We start from the raw sequence: 17,302 nt of genomic DNA on the forward strand, positions 1-17,302 counted from the left end.
CCAGCCAGAGTTCCAGGGTGATTGCTGGAAGGACCCGGTGGGGGGGGCAGCGGGAGCAACCTGCATCTCCATGCCCAGCCAGAGTTCCAGGGTGATTGCTGGAAGGTCCCGGTGGGGGGGGCAGCGGGAGCAACCTATGTCCCCATGCCCAGCCAGAGTTCCAGGGTGATTGCTGTAGGATCCGGTGGGGGGGGGCAGCGGGAGCAACCTGCATCTCCATGCCCAGCCAGAATTCCAGGGTGATTGCTGGAAGGTCCCGGTGGGGGGGGGCAGTTGGAGCAACCTATGTCCCCATGCCCAGCCAGAGTACCAGGGTGATTGCTGTAGGGTCCGGTGGGGGGGGCAGCGGGAGCAACCTGCATCCCCATGCCCAGCCAGAGTTCCAGGGTGATTGCTGGAAGGACCCGGTGGGGGGGGGGGGCAGTTGGAGCAACCTATGTCCCCATGCCCAGCCAGAGTACCAGGGTGATTGCTGTAGGGTCCGGTGGGGGGGGCAGCGGGAGCAACCTGCATCCCCATGCCCAGCCAGAGTTCCAGGGTGATTGCTGGAAGGACCCGGTGGGGGGGGGCAGCGGGAGCAACCTGCATCTCCATGCCCAGCCAGAGTTCCAGGGTGATTGCTGGAAGGTCCCGGTGGGGGGGCAGCGGGAGCAACCTATGTCCCAATGCCCAGCCAGAGTTCCAGGGTGATTGCTGTAGGGTCCGGTGGGGTGGGGGGGGCAGCGGGAGCAACCTGCATCCCCATGCCCAGCTAGAATTCCAGGGTGATTGCTGTAGGGTCCGGTGGGGGGGGGCAGTGGGAGCAACCTGCATCCCCATGCCCAGCCAGAGTTCCAGGGTGATTGCTGGAAGGACCCGGTGGGGGGGGGGCAGCGGGAGCAACCTGCATCTCCATGCCCAGCCAGAGTTCCAGGGTGATTGCTGGAAGGTCCCGGTGGGGGGGCAGCGGGAGCAACCTATGTCCCCATGCCCAGCCAGAGTTCCAGGGTGATTGCTGTAGGGTCCGGTGGGGTGGGGGGGCAGCGGGAGCAACCTGCATCCCCATGCCCAGCTAGAATTCCAGGGTGATTGCTGTAGGGTCCGGTGGGGGGGCAGCGGGAGCAACCTGCATCCCCATGCCCAGCCAGAGTTTCAGGGTGATTGCTGGAAGGACCCGGTGGGGGGGGGGGGCAGCGGGAGCAACCTGCATCTCCATGCCCAGCCAGAGTTCCAGGGTGATTGCTGGAAGGTCCCGGTGCGGGGGCAGCGGGAGCAACCTATGTCCCCATGCCCAGCCAGAGTTCCAGGGTGATTGCTGGAAGGACCCGGTGGGGGGGCAGCGGGAGCAACCTGCGTCCCCATGCCCTCCCGGAGTTCCAGGGAGATTGCGGGAAGGTCCGGTGGGGGGGGAAAGGCAGGGGCTGACTGAGAGCGGTGTATGACGGCAGCAGAGGCCGGGATAGAGTTCCAGGGCGATAGTGGCACTGTTCGCTGGGACTTTGACTCTGTACCTGAGCAGCTGCAGCTGAGAGCGGTGTATGACGGCAGCAGAGGCCGGGATAGAGTTCCAGGGCGATAGTGGGACTTTGACTCTGTGCTTGAGCAGCAGCAGCTTTAGAGCGGTGTAAGACGGCAGCAGAGGCCGGGATAGAGTTCCAGGGCGATAGTGGCACTGTCCGCTCGTAGATAACCCTTTGCGCATCATCATCATAGATCAGCAGCAGCATTTGCTGGTAACGGGAGCGGTGTATGACGGCAGCAGAGGCCGGGGTAGAGTTCCAGGGCGATAGTGGCACTGTCCGCTGGTAGATAACCCTTTGCGCATCATCATGATCATTATGGTCATCATCATTATCGGCAGCAGCAGCGGGGAGTATAAGCGGGTTGTGCCTGCTGAGTGCACCCGTGGAGGGGATAGAGGAACCGTGGGGAAGCTGTGCATGCCCGGGGGCAACAGTGTATGAGCTCCACAGCGGCAGCGGGGAGTCCCACTATGTCCCAAACCGCCTGCCATGCACTTCCGCTCGGCTAAGAGGATGCGTGTCAGCGGGGCTGTCAGGCAGCTCCAGAGTGTATGTGCGGGCGTGTGCTGGCCATTGCAGCCCGAGGTAGAGGAGCCGTGTGCAAGCTGTGCATTACCCGGGGGGGGGGGGGCTACAGTGTATGAGCTCCACAGCGGCGGCGGGTAGTCCCGCTATGTCCCAAGCCGCCTGTCATGTACTTCCGGTCGGCTAAGAGGATGCGTGTCAGCGGGGCTGTCGGCAGCTCCAGAGTGTATGTGCGGCGTGTGCTGGCCATTGCAGCCCGAGGTAGAGGAGCCGTGTGCAAGCTGTGCATTACCCGGGGGGGATACAGTGTATGAGCTCCACAGCGGCGGCAGGTAGTCCCGCTATGTCCCAAGCCGCCTGCCATGTACTTCCGGTCGGCTCAGAGGATGCGTGTCAGCGGGGGGCTGTCAGGCAGCTCCAGAGTGTATGTGCGGGCGTGTGCTGGCCATTGCAGCCCAGGGTAGAGGAGCCGTGTGCAAGCTGTGGATTACCCGGGGGGCTACAGTGTATGAGCTCCACAGCGGCGGCGGATACTCCCGCTATGTCCCAAGCCGCCTGCCATGTACTTCCGGTCGGCTAAGAGGATGCGTGTCAGCGGGGGGCTGTCGGGCAGCTCCAGAGTGTATGTGCGGGTGTGTGCTGGCCATTGCAGCCCGGGGTAGAGGAGCCGTGTGCAAGCTGTGCATTACCCGGGGGGCTACAGTGTATGAGCTCCACAGCGGCGGCGGGTAGTCCCGCTATGTCCCAAGCCGCCTGCCATGTACTTCCGGTCGGCTAGGAGGTGGTGTGTCAGCGGGGCTGTCAGGCAGACACCGTAGCGGTGTATGTCTGCGAGCAGAGGCCGGGCCAGAGTTCCAGGGGGGAGACTGTCAGTGTCCGCGGTGGGTAGTTGACCCACTGCGCATGCGCATCCATCAGCTCCTGCATACCGTAGTGGTGTTTGCCTGCGAGCAGAGGCCACTGCGCCTGCGCATCCAGCAGCTCGTGCATACCGTTGCGGTGTTTGCCTGCCAGCAGAGGCCACTGCGCCTGCACATCCAGCAGCTCGTGTAGACCGTCGCGGTGTTTGCCTGCCAGCAGAGGCCACTGCGCCTGCGCATCCAGCAGCACCTGCAGACCGTAGCGGTGTACAAGTCTGCGATCAGAGTCGCCGTGGCAGAGTTCCAGGGGCCAGAGTGACTCTGCCCGCTGGGACTTTGCCTCTCTGCATCATGGGGAAGCTGTGCATGCCTGGGGGGCAGCCGGGGCAGAGTTCCACGGCGTGACCGATGCATATCGGCGGCCGACCGCTTGCAGCAAAGTACGAGCGGCGGGTCTGGCGATGGGCGGCCCGGATCGAGGGGCCCCGTGGGAGCTTGTGCATGCCGGCAGCTTCCTTGTGGGAGCTCCACAGCGCCCACGGCGGGTGCCGTTGTCTCCAGCCGCCCGGCAGTGTACTGAGTATAAGCGGCGTGTGCCTGCCTATTGCACCCGTGGGAGGGGGTTTGAGGAGCCATGGGGAAGCTGTGCATGCCTGGGGGCAGCCGGGGCAGAGTTCCACGGCGTGACCGACGCATATCGGCGGCCGACCACTTGCAGCAAAGTACGAGCGGCGGGTCTAGCGATGGGCGGCCTGGATAGAGGGGCCCAGTGGGAGCTTGTGCATGCCGGCAGCTTCCTTGTGGGAGCTCAACAGCGCCCAAGGCGACTCCCGTTCTGTCCACCCGTCCGACAAGCACTTCCGGTCAGCTCGTCATGCATGTGAGTGGCCGGTGCTGCAGAGTGCAGCCGGGTGCGGAGAGATAGAGGACCCGTGAGGGAACTGTGCATCCCGGCAGGGGCAGCCCCCCTGTGTGAGCCTCCGCCACCTCGAGTGAGAAAAGTCGCGGCGGACTTCCAGGGCTCGAGCGGTAGGCGCAGCCACCTCACGCCGGCCTCCTGGAAGTCCCCGTCGGTCCGCTGATCTTTTTACCTTCTCCGGAAAAAAAAACACGTTTTTTTTTTTTCTGAAGTCAGACTTCCAGGGTGATTGTTGGTAGGTCCCGGTGGGGGGGCAGCGGGAGCAACGTGCATCCCCATGCCCAGCCAGAGTTCCAGGGTGATTGCTGGTAGGTCCCGGTATGGGGGCAGCGGGAGCAACCTGCATCCCCATGCCCAGCCAGAGTTCCAAGGTGATTGCTGGTAGGTCCCAGTGGGGGGGCAGCGGGAGCAACCTGCATCCCCATGCCCAGCCAGAGTTCCAGGGTGATTGCTGGTAGGTCCCGGTGGGGGGGCAGCGGGAGCAACCTGCATCCCCATGCCCAGCCAGAGTTCCAGGGTGATTGCTGGTAGGTCCCGGTGGGGGGGCAACGGGAGCAACCTGCATCCCCATGCCCAGCCAGAGTTCCAGGGTGATTGCTGGTAGGTCCCGGTGGGGGGGGGGGGGGCAGCGGGAGCAACCTGCATCCCCATGCCCAGCCAGAGTTCCAGGGTGATTGCTGGGAGGTCCCGGTGGGGTGGCAGCGGGAGCAACCTGCATCTCCATGCCCAGCCAGAGTCCCAGGGTGATTGCTGGTAGGTCCCGGTGGGGGGGGGCAGCGGGAGCAACCTGCATCCCCATGCCCAGCCAGAGTTCCAGGGTGATTGCTGGTAGGTCCCGGTGGGGGGGGGGAAGCGGGAGCAACCTGCATCCCCATGCCCAGCCAGAGTTCCAGGGTGATTGCTGGAAGGTACCGGTGGGGGGGGGGCAGCGGGAGCAACCTGCATCCCCATGCCCAGCCAGAGTTCCAGGGTGATTGCTGTAGGGTCCAGTGGGGTGGGGGGGGGGCAGCGGGAGCAACTTGCATCCCCATGCCCAGCCAGAGTTCCAGGGTGATTGCTGTAGGGTCCGGAGGGGTGGGGTGGGCAAACTGTATCCCCATGCCCGGCCAGAGTTCCAGGGCCAGAGTGTGACGGCAGGCAGCATAGGCCGGGGCAGAGTTCCAAGGCGGTGGGGAGAGGACTAGGCCACAAGATAAGGGGATCCTTTCGTGACCAAACAGCATCGAAAATAAAAAAGGCGCAAATGTCAAAGAATGACATTTCTGATACTGAAAGTGAAACATTTAAAATCAAGTTAAAGTGGGGTATGTTCACAAATGTCAGAGGCGGTGGTGAGCAGCAGGGGCAGGCCGGGGCAGAGTTCCAGGGCCAGAGTGTGACGGCAGGCAGCACAGGCCGGGGCAGAGTTCCAGAGTGATTGCTGGAAGGTCCCGGTGGGGGGGCAGCGGGAGCAACCTGTGTCCCCATGCCCGGCCAGAGTTCCAGGGTGATTGCTGTAGGGTCCGGGGGGGGAGGGGCAGCGGGAGCAACCTGCGTCCCCATGCCCTCCCGGAGTTCCAGGGAGATTGCCGGAAGGTCCGGTGGGGGGGAAGGCAGGGGCTGACTGAGAGCGGTGTATGACGGCAGCAGAGGCCGGGATAGAGTTGTAGAAATGAGAAAAAATTAGCTAAACCTACATTTTCTTGGAAAACATGTAGATTATTATTTTCAGGGCCTACTTCCAATAATTTCTGCAAAAAAACTGTGGGGTCAAATCGCTCACTATACCCCTAGATAATTTCCTCAATGGGTGTAGTCTCCAAAATGGGGTCACTTGTGGGGGGTTTCCACTGTTTTGTCCCCTCAGGGGCTTCGTAAATGTGACATGGCCTCCGCAAACCATTCCTGATAAATGTGATCTCCAAAAGCCAAATGGCACTCCATCCCTTCTAAGCCCTGCCGTGTGTCCAAATATCCGTTTATTACCACATGTGGTGTATTGTTTTACTCGGGAAAAATTGCTTTACAAATTTTACGGTGCTTTTTCTCCTTGAGTCCTTGTGGAAATGAGAAAAAATTAGCTAAACCTACATTTTCTTTGAAAAAATTTAGATTATCATTTTCACAGCCTACTTCCAATAATTTATCCAAAAAACCTGTGGGGTCAAAACACTCAGTATACCCCTATATAATTTCCTCAATGGGTGTAGTTTCCGAAATGGGGTCACTTGTGGGCGGTTTCCACTGTTTTGTCCCCTCAGGGGCTTCGCAAATGTAACATGGCCTCCGCAAACCATTCCTGCTAAATGTGATCTCCAAAAGCCAAATGGCACTCCATCCCTTCTAAGCCCTGCCTTGTGTCCAAATATCCGTTTATTACCACATGTGGGGTATTGTTTTACTCGGGAGAAATTGATTTACAAATTTTGCGGTGCTTTTTCTCCTTTAGTCCTTGTGGAAATGAGAAAAAAAATCGCTAAACCTACATTTTCTTTGAATAAATGTTGATTTTAATTTTCACGGCCTACTTCCAATAATTTCTGTAAAAAACCTGTGCGGTCAAAATGCTCACTACACCCCTAGATAATTTCCTTGAGGTGTCTAGTTTCCCAGATGGGGTCACTTTTGGGGGATTTTTACTGTTTTGTCACTGCAAGAGCCCTTCTAACAAAAATAAGGCCCCAAAATCCACTAGGTGTTCCTTTGCTTCTGAGGCCGGTGCTTCATTCCAGTAGCACGCTATGACCACATGTGGGATATTTCCTAAAACTGCAGAAATTGGGCAACAAATATTGAGTTGCATTTCTCTGCTAAAACCTTCTGTGTTATAAAAAAAATTGTATTACAAATTTATTTCTGCAAAAAAATATGAAATTTGTAAATTTCACCTCTACTTTGCTTTAATTCCTGTGAAATGTGTAAAGGGTTAAGACATTTTCTAAATGCTGTTTTGAATACTTTGAGGGGTGAAGTTTTTAAAATGGGGTTACTTTTTGGGGGTTTCTAATATATAAGGCCCTCAAAGCCACTTCACAACTGAACTGGCCCTGTAAAAATGGCCTTTTGAAATTTTCTTGAAAATGTGAGAAATTGCTGCTAAAGTTCTAAGCCTTGTGATGTCATAGAAAAATAAAAGGATGTTCAAAAAACGATGCCAATCTAAAGTAGACATATGGGTGATGTTAATTAGCAACAATTTTGTGTGGTATAACTGCCTGTCTTACAAGCGGATACATTTAAATTGAGAAAAATGCTAATTTTTGCAATTTTTCGCTAATTTTTTGTGTTTTTCACAATTAAATACTGAACATATCGAGCAAATTTTGCTAGTAACTTAAAGTGCAATGTGTCACGAGAAAACAGTCTCAGAATCGCTTGGATAGGTGAAAGCATTCCGGAGTTATTACCACATAAAGTGACACATGTCAGATTTGAAAAATGAGGCTCTGCGGGAAGGGGTTAAATGGGTGGGAGCTCTGTTTCTTTGAATCAAAGCTTCAAATTCTTTGCTTAGGGTATCTGGATGGGGGGGATCTGTGGGGGAATTGAGTATACAAAAGAGAATTGTGGCTACCTTTGCACAACTCAATCAAGGGAGCACCCACTTGGGATATGGTGAAATATTCACCCCTACCTGGATGATATTACACTTTGGTGCGCCTTATGTTTTCTTCTTTCAACAGTTGGGTAGAAAACTTTGCAAAGGAGAGTTGTTGCTGGAAGAAGTCCACAATCAGAAAAAAATGTCATTGGATTTATTTATCGTTTATTCTCCCTCTGACTGCACCCAGGGTCAGCCTTAGGCTATAGGGTGCCCTGTGCAGAATTTCTCATTGGTGCCCCCCACTCCATTTACCATTGTTATGAATTTTGGGCATTTGGTGCTTTTGTATGTAATGTATGTTTTGATATGTATGTATACCCCCTGAGGAAGCTGATACAGCGAAACGCGCGTTGGGGTGGCTATTTTCTCTGCACGTGGATCACAAACTTTACCTTTCCAACTATGGGTGAGTGGACTCTTCCTGGCTTTAACTGGTGACTCCAGATGAATAGCCTTGCACACTCTGCACATCCTGCTTATATACCGCAGTTATACTTGGACCTGATGGTACTCTTTTCTGTTCTCGGGGACTTTTGCACAGTACATTTAGACAATATCAAGAATTGATGTCTTTTCCTCTCGAGCATTTTTGATGCTGTTTCAACTGTAGGATGTGTATTTGAGTAAAGGGTTTCCTGTCCTGGATACCCCTTTTTTGTTTGGAGTGATACAGTCACAGCAATGTGAGATTTATAATTAGTAGCTAGCAGCTGCTTTTACAATTATTTACTAGTTACTATCATATTGCATACCTGTATGTTTTTGTGCTATCTATATCTCGTTATGCTCATGTCCCCATGGTTATATATTACTTGTGAGTGACCCACATGCAACTTCTTCTTTTTTAGAAATCTCGCCATGTTTTTATTAATTGTTCGATATGTAAATTATATGTAATAAAATTAGTTTTTTGTACTTTACATATAGCTTTAGGACTCTTTGTTCTCAATTTATGCTATGTTATCAGCGAGTCTGCTATTCTGTGACATTTTGGGGGTGCTTTACACCAATGTTGGCTGCACCTAACCAGTTATCCATCCCTGTGAGACATTTGTTTATAATAGATATATGCCAGTACATTAAAGTTAAAAAATCCCCCTATGGGATTGGGAAAAAAAGCAAAAATTTGTAAAAAAACAAAACAAAAAAAAAACCACAGAAATACATTTTTTTTTACAATTAATAAACTTTTTAAAATAAAAGTCTCAAAGCATAAAATACACAAATTTGGTATCCTGACGACCGTGACAACCTGTACAACAAATGTATAACAATTAAAACTGCAGCGGAGCTGCTATTTTTCTACATTTTTGACAAAATAAAAATTTATATAAATAAAAGGATAATCAATTTGTTCCAAAAAAAGGTACCTACAACTCGTCCCGCAAAAAACAAAGTCTCATACAGCTATGTCGTACAAAAAAAATAAACTTTTCAGCGCCGGGATGCAAAGAGGGAAGAATAAAAAAATCGTTCTGTCCTCAAGGTCAAAATTGTCCGTGTCCTTAAGGGGTTAAACAGCTCGGCAGAATGTATTGTGAAATTACCTTTACTCAGTTTGCTCAAGGGCTATCTTTTGTATAACAGAAAAAAATATTAAAACTGCTGTCCACGTTTCAATGTTGAAACTTTTTATCACTTCATATTTAACTCGCACGGTGAATGCCGTAAAAAATACCCCAAAAAATCTCACCAAAATGGCTATTTTTTTGGTCCCATCAAAAGTTGTATGTAACAAAATATTATACCAATAAAAGCTACAACTTGTCCCGCAGAAAATAAACGCTCATACAGCTTAATTAACGAAAATATATAAAAGTTCTGGCTCTCTAAATGTGGTGAAACAAAACATTAATTTTTTTAAACAAAGTTTTTTTTCTTTGTAAATGTAGTAAAATATAAAAAGCTATATTAATTTCGTATCACCGTAATCATATTGAGCCGCAGAATAAAGTTTAGTCATTTTTACCGAACAATCAAAGACAAAACCCAAAAAACAATGGAGGAATCTGTTTTTTTCCAGTTTCAGCACACAAAGAATCTTTTTTAGTTTTACAGTATTATATCGTACTACTATGCCAATAGAAACTAGAACTCATCCTGCAAAAAATAAGCCCTACCACCACTCTGTTGACAAAAAAAGTTATGGCTTGAGTTGTGAAAGTGATTAAAATAATGTTTAAATGATTTAATTTTGTGCAGCGGCCATCTTGCCTGGAGTCTTCATCTTGTTTCTTTTGTAAGGAATAAGAAAATCATTACTCCTTTAAGACAGGTTTTCATGTTTCTAAGCTGTGCAATCTTTGACCTTGGATCCCATACGAGGCATGAAATTAAGGAGCAGGGAGTGAGATGGGAGGAGGGCAAAAATGCATGTGAGTGTTTCTCCCCCATCTTACAGGAATATTCTTGCCAAGAGAGATAAGGCCATTTGCAAACCTGATGTGTGAAGAATTATAATGATGTATCTGGAATGTATTGTGTTTCTGTAATTGGCTGAATTTGAAATATTGTCACATTGCCTCTGATTGGTTAACCTCAAGCCTACACCCCTTCTGAATGATAGTATTGTAATTGAGTTTGGCAATAAACGGCAGAGAAGGATTTTGAGCATACAAGAATGGTCTAGTGTCATCTTTTCTCTCAGAGATATATATATCGATCACCTATGATTTGGAAACTGGATGAATCACTGGAGGGCGGGTATCGGTTGACATACCCATTACAAATTTCCATCTAATATATTTTGGTCCATGATTACGTTAACAACTCTAGGAAAGCGGGAAGTGAAAAATGAAGTCTGACTGACCTGCTAGACTTATCATAAACAGTACACTGTGCCCACTGATGCTCCTGGTGCTGAGCTCTGGGGAAATTGTGTTTCAAACCACCCCACAAACGCATGGTAAGATAGTCTCCTCCCTGTCTTGAGCCCTGAATGATGTCATCATGCCTGATCATCACTCAGGATACAAGACAAGGAGGGTTAGTGGTAGCCGCAGCGCAGGACAGCCAGTATTAAGGTCCGTGAGTTGCACCTGACCTGCTGGCGCCCCGAGCAGTAGCCACGGTGCAAGGCATATTCACCAGCTGGCGTTCCACTCACAGCATGGGGGCCAGTGGCGAAGTAGCGAAGGCCGGCCATGACTGCACCTAATAGCGGACTCTGTTCACTTGCCCTGTGTATGGTGGTAATAATTGCTCACAGTGTGGTGCTGTTATTCATTCATTGTATGGTTACACAATTTTGTAAGAGTATGGCGGTATAAAGGCCCTCATACACTGGCCAATGATCGGGCAAACGAGTGTTCATATGAACGCTCGTTCCCGATCATTGCCCTGAGTAATCAGGGCAACAATCAGCCAATGAATGATCAAACGCTCGTTCATCAGCTGATCTGCTCTTTTATGCAGAATTAAAAATCATCGTTGTCAGCAGCACATCTCCCTGTGTAATCAGGGAGATGTGCTGCCGACATGACGAAAATGAATGGGGTTGAATGATCTGAGTAATGAGCGCTCGTCCCCATACATAAGCAATCATTGCTCCATGTGATAGGGTTCAACGAGCAGTCTCGTTGATAGGCGCTCGTTTACACAGCCCACGTCGGGCCATGAAATTGGACCCTTAAGGTGCGTCTCCACTATTGTTTTTTTTTCTGTATGTATTTTGCTGTCTGCAAGCTGATGCACTTTGGCATATTTTTTTTCCCATAGACATTCATAGAATGTGCAGTGATCTGTTTTGTTGACATAAAACACATAGTATTAAGTACCCTTATTGAATCTCTATGTGGTGGTAATATTTTGTTAACGTAGTGGTTTAATTTGATTTGCTCACTATATGGCTATTATATACAATAGATGTATGCTGTATCTATTCATGACAGGGCAAACAATTTGAGGGAGGGGCTAATGCGAGACACACATACCTTTATGGAAAAACATTCTGCATCCCAGGCAAAGCACAGCGCTATAGATCATCCCTATAGTGAACAACACCCATCTACCCTCGACCACTTCCCAATGGTTCCCCAACAGTTTTCTGAGTCTAGCAAGGCCCATGTTGAGCACATCAGTTGAGATCATAACCTTTGTTAAACGGATTCACTACACAGTGTAATAGATGGTCCAGAAAGTACAGGAAAAGGCTTTCCTAAACTTTATAAGTCCTTTAAGAATGTCTGTGTGAAATAGTTAAAAAATGCAAAAGCAAAATCCGGAAGATTTCAATTCATCAGCATTTTTGAAGGTCAGTAGGATGGGAATACAGAAGCAATACCATTTTCTTTCATAAATCTATATCATTTACATATCTAAAAAAATCTACTTTATTTGTACATGACTTTTAAGTCCTTTTTTTTTTACTAAAATGGATTGTGATTTAAAGCCCCCAGTGCTTAGAATACAAAATGACTGTTGGACAAAACCAGACTGTGCTTCATTTTATCAGGGAGCGACACTAGAGGAAGGTAATGATTGCAGTCAATCAATAATCTAATATATATATTTAATTATTATTATTCTACCAAGGGATAGAAAAGTGCACTAGATAAATTGGAAGCAGTAATTCTGTGAAAGGCAGTTAAAAGGGAAGGGAGTGAAAAGCCATGCAAAAAGCGAACTGTACTTATATATGATCCCTAAATTTGACATTCCTTTTTACATTTCACTTAGGTATGAAGTTCATCTTTTTGCTATCAGATCTTCCTGTTCAATTATGAGGTCACATGACTAGATAATACAAGTTAAGCCTTTGGATGTAACCAAGAAAACTTCAATTCACTGACACCAAGCAAATATCTTAAAATAGTGAGGAATGTTGAAGGTTTCTATTGAATGAAATCAAGCAGAGATCTTGAAAAACATTGAGGAATTGATAAAGAAAATATGTTGGAAAGTTGTAGAACTTATTATACAATGACTAATCTTTATTTGCTCGAATATCTGTATGACATTACATCATTGCTATTCTGTTAGGTCCAGGGTTGTCAGGTGAGCATGATGCCGAAGCTGACCGTGACATGACAAAGGGAAGGGGCTCTGTCAGCAGAGCAATCAACATCGATCGTCTTTGTTTAGAGTTTAAAAGGCCTGGGGATGGAATTTCACTGATCCTGAACAGTAGTGCAGGTGGGCAGCTGTCAATCATCGCTGCCAATAATCGTGTGGGCACAGATTCTGTGCCCTCACAATCACTCTGACATACTTGTGTGTTTGAATGCATAAAGTTTTAAATGGCCTAAAAATTTTAAAAGAAAATTCTTGCTTTTAATACATAGCAACAAGCATACTTAACAACTTTCAAGTAATGCAAAGAGGGACAACAAGAGGGGTGTCTTTCCTTTTAAGCCATGCCTCTAACCCTGCCTAATCCCCACTCTTACACACCCAGTTCAGCCCACACAGTATCATTCTCCCATAGTGCCTCCCACACAGTATAATTCCACATAGCTGACCCACACAGTATAATGTTCTATAGCTGAACCATACAGAATAATGCCCCATAGCTGTCGCCATACAGTATAATGCCCCCACAGCTGCCCCATACTGTATAATGCCCTCATATCTGCCACCATACAGTAGAATGCCCTCATATCTGCCACCATACAGTATAATGTCCCCATAGATGCACCATACAGTATAAAGCCAACACAGATGCCCCATACAGTATAATGCCCACACAGATGCCCCATGAAGTATAATGCCAAAACAAATTCCCCCATACAGCATAATTCACCATAGCTGTCCCATACAGCATAATGCCCCCATAGCTATCCTCATACAGTTTAATGCCCCATAGCTGCCCCCAAACAGTAATGCCCCCTTAACTGCCACCATACACTATAATGCACCCACAGCTGCCCATACAGTATAATGCCCCTATAGAAGCCCCCATATAGTATAATGCCCCTTTAGCTGCCACCAAACACTATAATTCCCCCTCAGCTGCTCACAGTATAATGTCCCTATAAATTCCCCCATACAGTATGATGCCCCATAGCTGCTCCCATACAGTATAACGCCCCTTTAGCTGCCACCATACAGTATAATGCTGCCTTAGCTGCCCCTATACAGTATAATGCACCCTAGCTGCTCCATGTGCCAGTGTCCACAGATAAAGTGCCAGTGCCCATTTAGATAGTGCCACATCCCCTAAAAGATAGTGTCACCCCCCTATAAATAGGCCAGGAATTCCGCTCCAGGAGTAGCCCCTGAAGTCACTGTCAATATGTGTATAGTGACGTCAAGGGCTTCCTCGAGCTGACCTCTTAAAGTAGTGCTGTGCCCTGGGAGTTCTCTGTACTAATGCTGAAGCAGGGAGCTGTAAATGGACAGTGACAGTAACGTCAAGGACTTCCCTGGGCTGAGTGCTTAAAGTACCGCTGTGCCCAGGGGGTCCTCTGTACTAAAACTGAAGCATGGAGCCGACCGTTCCCTGCTAAAGCATTGGGTTCAACTATATCTGCATCCTGAGGACGCAGACACATTTGACACCGGGAGTTCAGGACATAGCACCGGCCGCTCGGGACAGCGGGACACTGCCCAGAATCCAGACCTGTCCCGCTGAATCCGGGACGGTTGGGAGGTATGCAATAAGCATGAAGCTAAAAGTTATTTAACATACTAATATCATGTCTGTTGGAAATATTAATGGTTTGCTCAATCTGATGCATCACCTCCAGATGTGAATACTAGTTACACTGGTTTTGTACATGGCTGTGTGTGACATGTGATCAAATACATGGTTGTAAATCAAGGTAACCCTTTGTAGTTGTAAGAATGTGCTGTTGCCTTAAACACTGCAGTGCCAAAAATACAAGTACATGACTTGGAAGAAGGAGATGTGTATAGATTCATGGAATGCAAGTCAAGCTGCCTTAAATGGGTTCTATATTATAATGTACAATGGTACACATTTTTTCTATATAGTCTTAGAATGTAAAACAAAATATAAATAGTACATTGTATAGAGTCATAATTTTTCCACTCTGCCAGTCTTATCTGCCAAGTAATTGTACTTAAGTGATTGTAGTAGTGTTCACTTAGCTGATTGCCCTGCTGGGCTAAATAATATACAATGGTGGCAGGACGTGACCCTTAGGCCCTGTTCACACGGAGCTTTGAACAAGTTTTCTGGTGCGGAAACCGCTCCGCAAAGCTCGTCAAAAACCGCCCAATACATGTATACCACAAAAAGGAAGCACTACATGTCCCAAGAAAACAGTGCAAAATTCACATCGATACATAAAACACAGTTATACTGCGTTACCTGTGAATAGCAAAACTGTGAAAATTGCTCTGGTCACTAAGGTTTAAAACACCTTTGGTATTAAGGGGTTAAAATACAATTCTGACCAGAGTTAGAGTCTCAGGACTGTATCCACTAATGTCACTTTGTTTGTGTGCACTAGGGACCGAACAACATCTATACAATTCACACACTAGCCTGGACCCAGATCACAAGTCCTCTTGTTTGTGTGGGAGTTGTAGTCCTTTCCTCTGTATATGTTGGAGGCTGCTGGTTTGCTCTGACAAGAGCGGCCTCCAGACTCAGAGCTTCGATACTATTCTGGTAGATAGTTCCTATATTAATTTCACTGCTCCAACATGTTTCACCAGCCTCTTTTACTGGCTCTTCAGGGAGAAAACTGGCAGCATAACAGTTTTGATAATGGCAATGGCAACTAGAATACAGGATTGCTGCTCCTATATACTCAGCCATGCCCCCTCCCTGTTCACACCCCCCTGTATCCAATCAAGAGCAAGGTAGGCACGGCTAGAGAGCTCAGTGCCGCCTATTCTCTGATGTAAGAGGGCGGGAGCTGGGCGTGTGAGAGAGTAACCATGGGGACCAAACAGCGCTTCCCCACAGCTCAGTAAACAAAAAGGAGCGGTCAGATCTCCTGATCAGGAAACATTGTAGCAGAGTGCATTGTAGAGAAATCTCACAAACCATTTATCCAGTGACCGTATTATCGGGACATATTAGATGGATATATGTGACACCCTGTGATAATGTCACCCACACAAGTGAAGTATCACATAAAATTGAATGCCGGTCTGTGCATCAACACAAAATAGAGTGGCTGCATTATGCTAATGATGCATAGGTCTGGACTCCTATTATACTTCTACACTTCACAAAAAGCAGCCAAAACTGACCTAACAGATTTCATCCTGTGGATCCATCTGCATTCTACCTGAAGAATTCTTTTATCCCAGTTACCCCCTCTACGGTTTTTGGGAACAACCTGGATTCCCACAAATTTCATGGAAGCAGGATTACCCCGATGTGGTTTTACCAACATAGTCCATCGGACACTCACATCTAGCCAGGTATACAACCCCGCTGCATTTACAGTTAATGAAATCTCTGATTTCAAACTGTTCACCCGTTGCGGAGCTGGAAAATGTGCATAAGACCAATAACTGGTCACAGGCAAGGCATGTTCCACATCTAAATGTCCCCATTGGCTTTCTGGACAGCCAATTATCCTGTGGTTGTGGTGGGGCATAATGGCTGTTGACTAAGAAATCTTAGGCTCCTCCCTCTACGAAAAGTAATTTGAGGTCTTGGGCTCAGGATATTACCTAGGTCCTGGTCATGCAACAGAATCCTCTTGTCTTGGATCTTTCTTATTTCTCAATGAGCCTCATCAAAGACCCCAATTACCCTGAACTGTATCTTTTTGTTCTGTTTTAAGTTTCGGGACCAAGCTGTTTTGTTTAAGTTTCTTATCTGCCAAGCGGTTTGTTTAGTCCTAGCACCATAGTAGGCAAATATTATTATAAGGTGTTAAGGTCCCATGACACGGCACGTGAAAACGAGCGCCAATCAACAGGACAGCTCATTGATCGGTGACCCTTTGCTCCTTTCACACCGAACAATGATTGGATACGTATGGGGACGAGCGCTAGTTACTACGATTGTTAATCCCCATATATTTGTCATGTCGGCAGCAAGTCTCCCTCTTTACATAGGCTAATATTTAATGCTGCATAAAAGAGCAGATCAACCGATGACCGAGCATTTGCTCATTCAACGACGGATCGTTTCCCTTATTACACAAAGCAATGATTGGGAACAAGCGTTCATATGAACTTCCGTTTTCCCGATCTTTGGCCCGTGTATTTAGGGTCTTTATACATATACGGGAAGGTGTCCATGGTCAATAGAAGTGAATTGGTCCGTAATTGAGGACCGTAATTACGGACAAATTCTACGGTCATGTGCATGGGACCTAAGGGAACGTTCACACTTTTCCGTGTTTTGCATAAAATTTACAGTAAAATATTTCCTGTATTGTTTTTGCAAGGTAGCAAATGTGTGTTTGCTTGCAGGATATTGTTTCTTTCAAGTGTAACAAAAATAGTGACATCTATGGGAACATCTTTTGTCGGGAGGACACCGAAGGACAGGAGAGTTAAAGTGGCAGTAGGGTGCAAATATGTAAAGGGTTGATAAAAAGAATTCTGATAGATTTGATACTGTACTTTTTCTGCTAAACACATTCTGCTTTTTTTTCCTGAGACTAAAAAATAACTTATAAAAGGTGATCGCTGACTGTTGCTCAATACTGTATATATGTTTTTGTGCTGGTTGTACATTGCTACAATTGTAAACAGTGATCACATAATATGTCGACACCAGATACAGACGGAACAGTTGACGCAGAAAGTGAAAACAACTTTATTTTAAAAGAAAAAGGAAAAAAAAAACACTATGCCCCATATGGTAGGCTTAGATACAGGGCCCAGCAGACAGTATCACACAATGCGTGATACGGTCTGCTGGGCCCCCGTATCTAAGCCTACCACATGGTAGGCTTAGATATAAAGCCCATGAGTGATACTATCTGCTAGGCCTTGTATCTAATCCTAGCTTGTGGTAGGCTTAGATACTGGGCCA

The sequence above is a fragment of the Rhinoderma darwinii genome, chromosome 2 (genome assembly GCF_050947455.1).
Source record: "Rhinoderma darwinii isolate aRhiDar2 chromosome 2, aRhiDar2.hap1, whole genome shotgun sequence".
Lineage (NCBI taxonomy): Eukaryota > Metazoa > Chordata > Amphibia > Anura > Rhinodermatidae > Rhinoderma > Rhinoderma darwinii.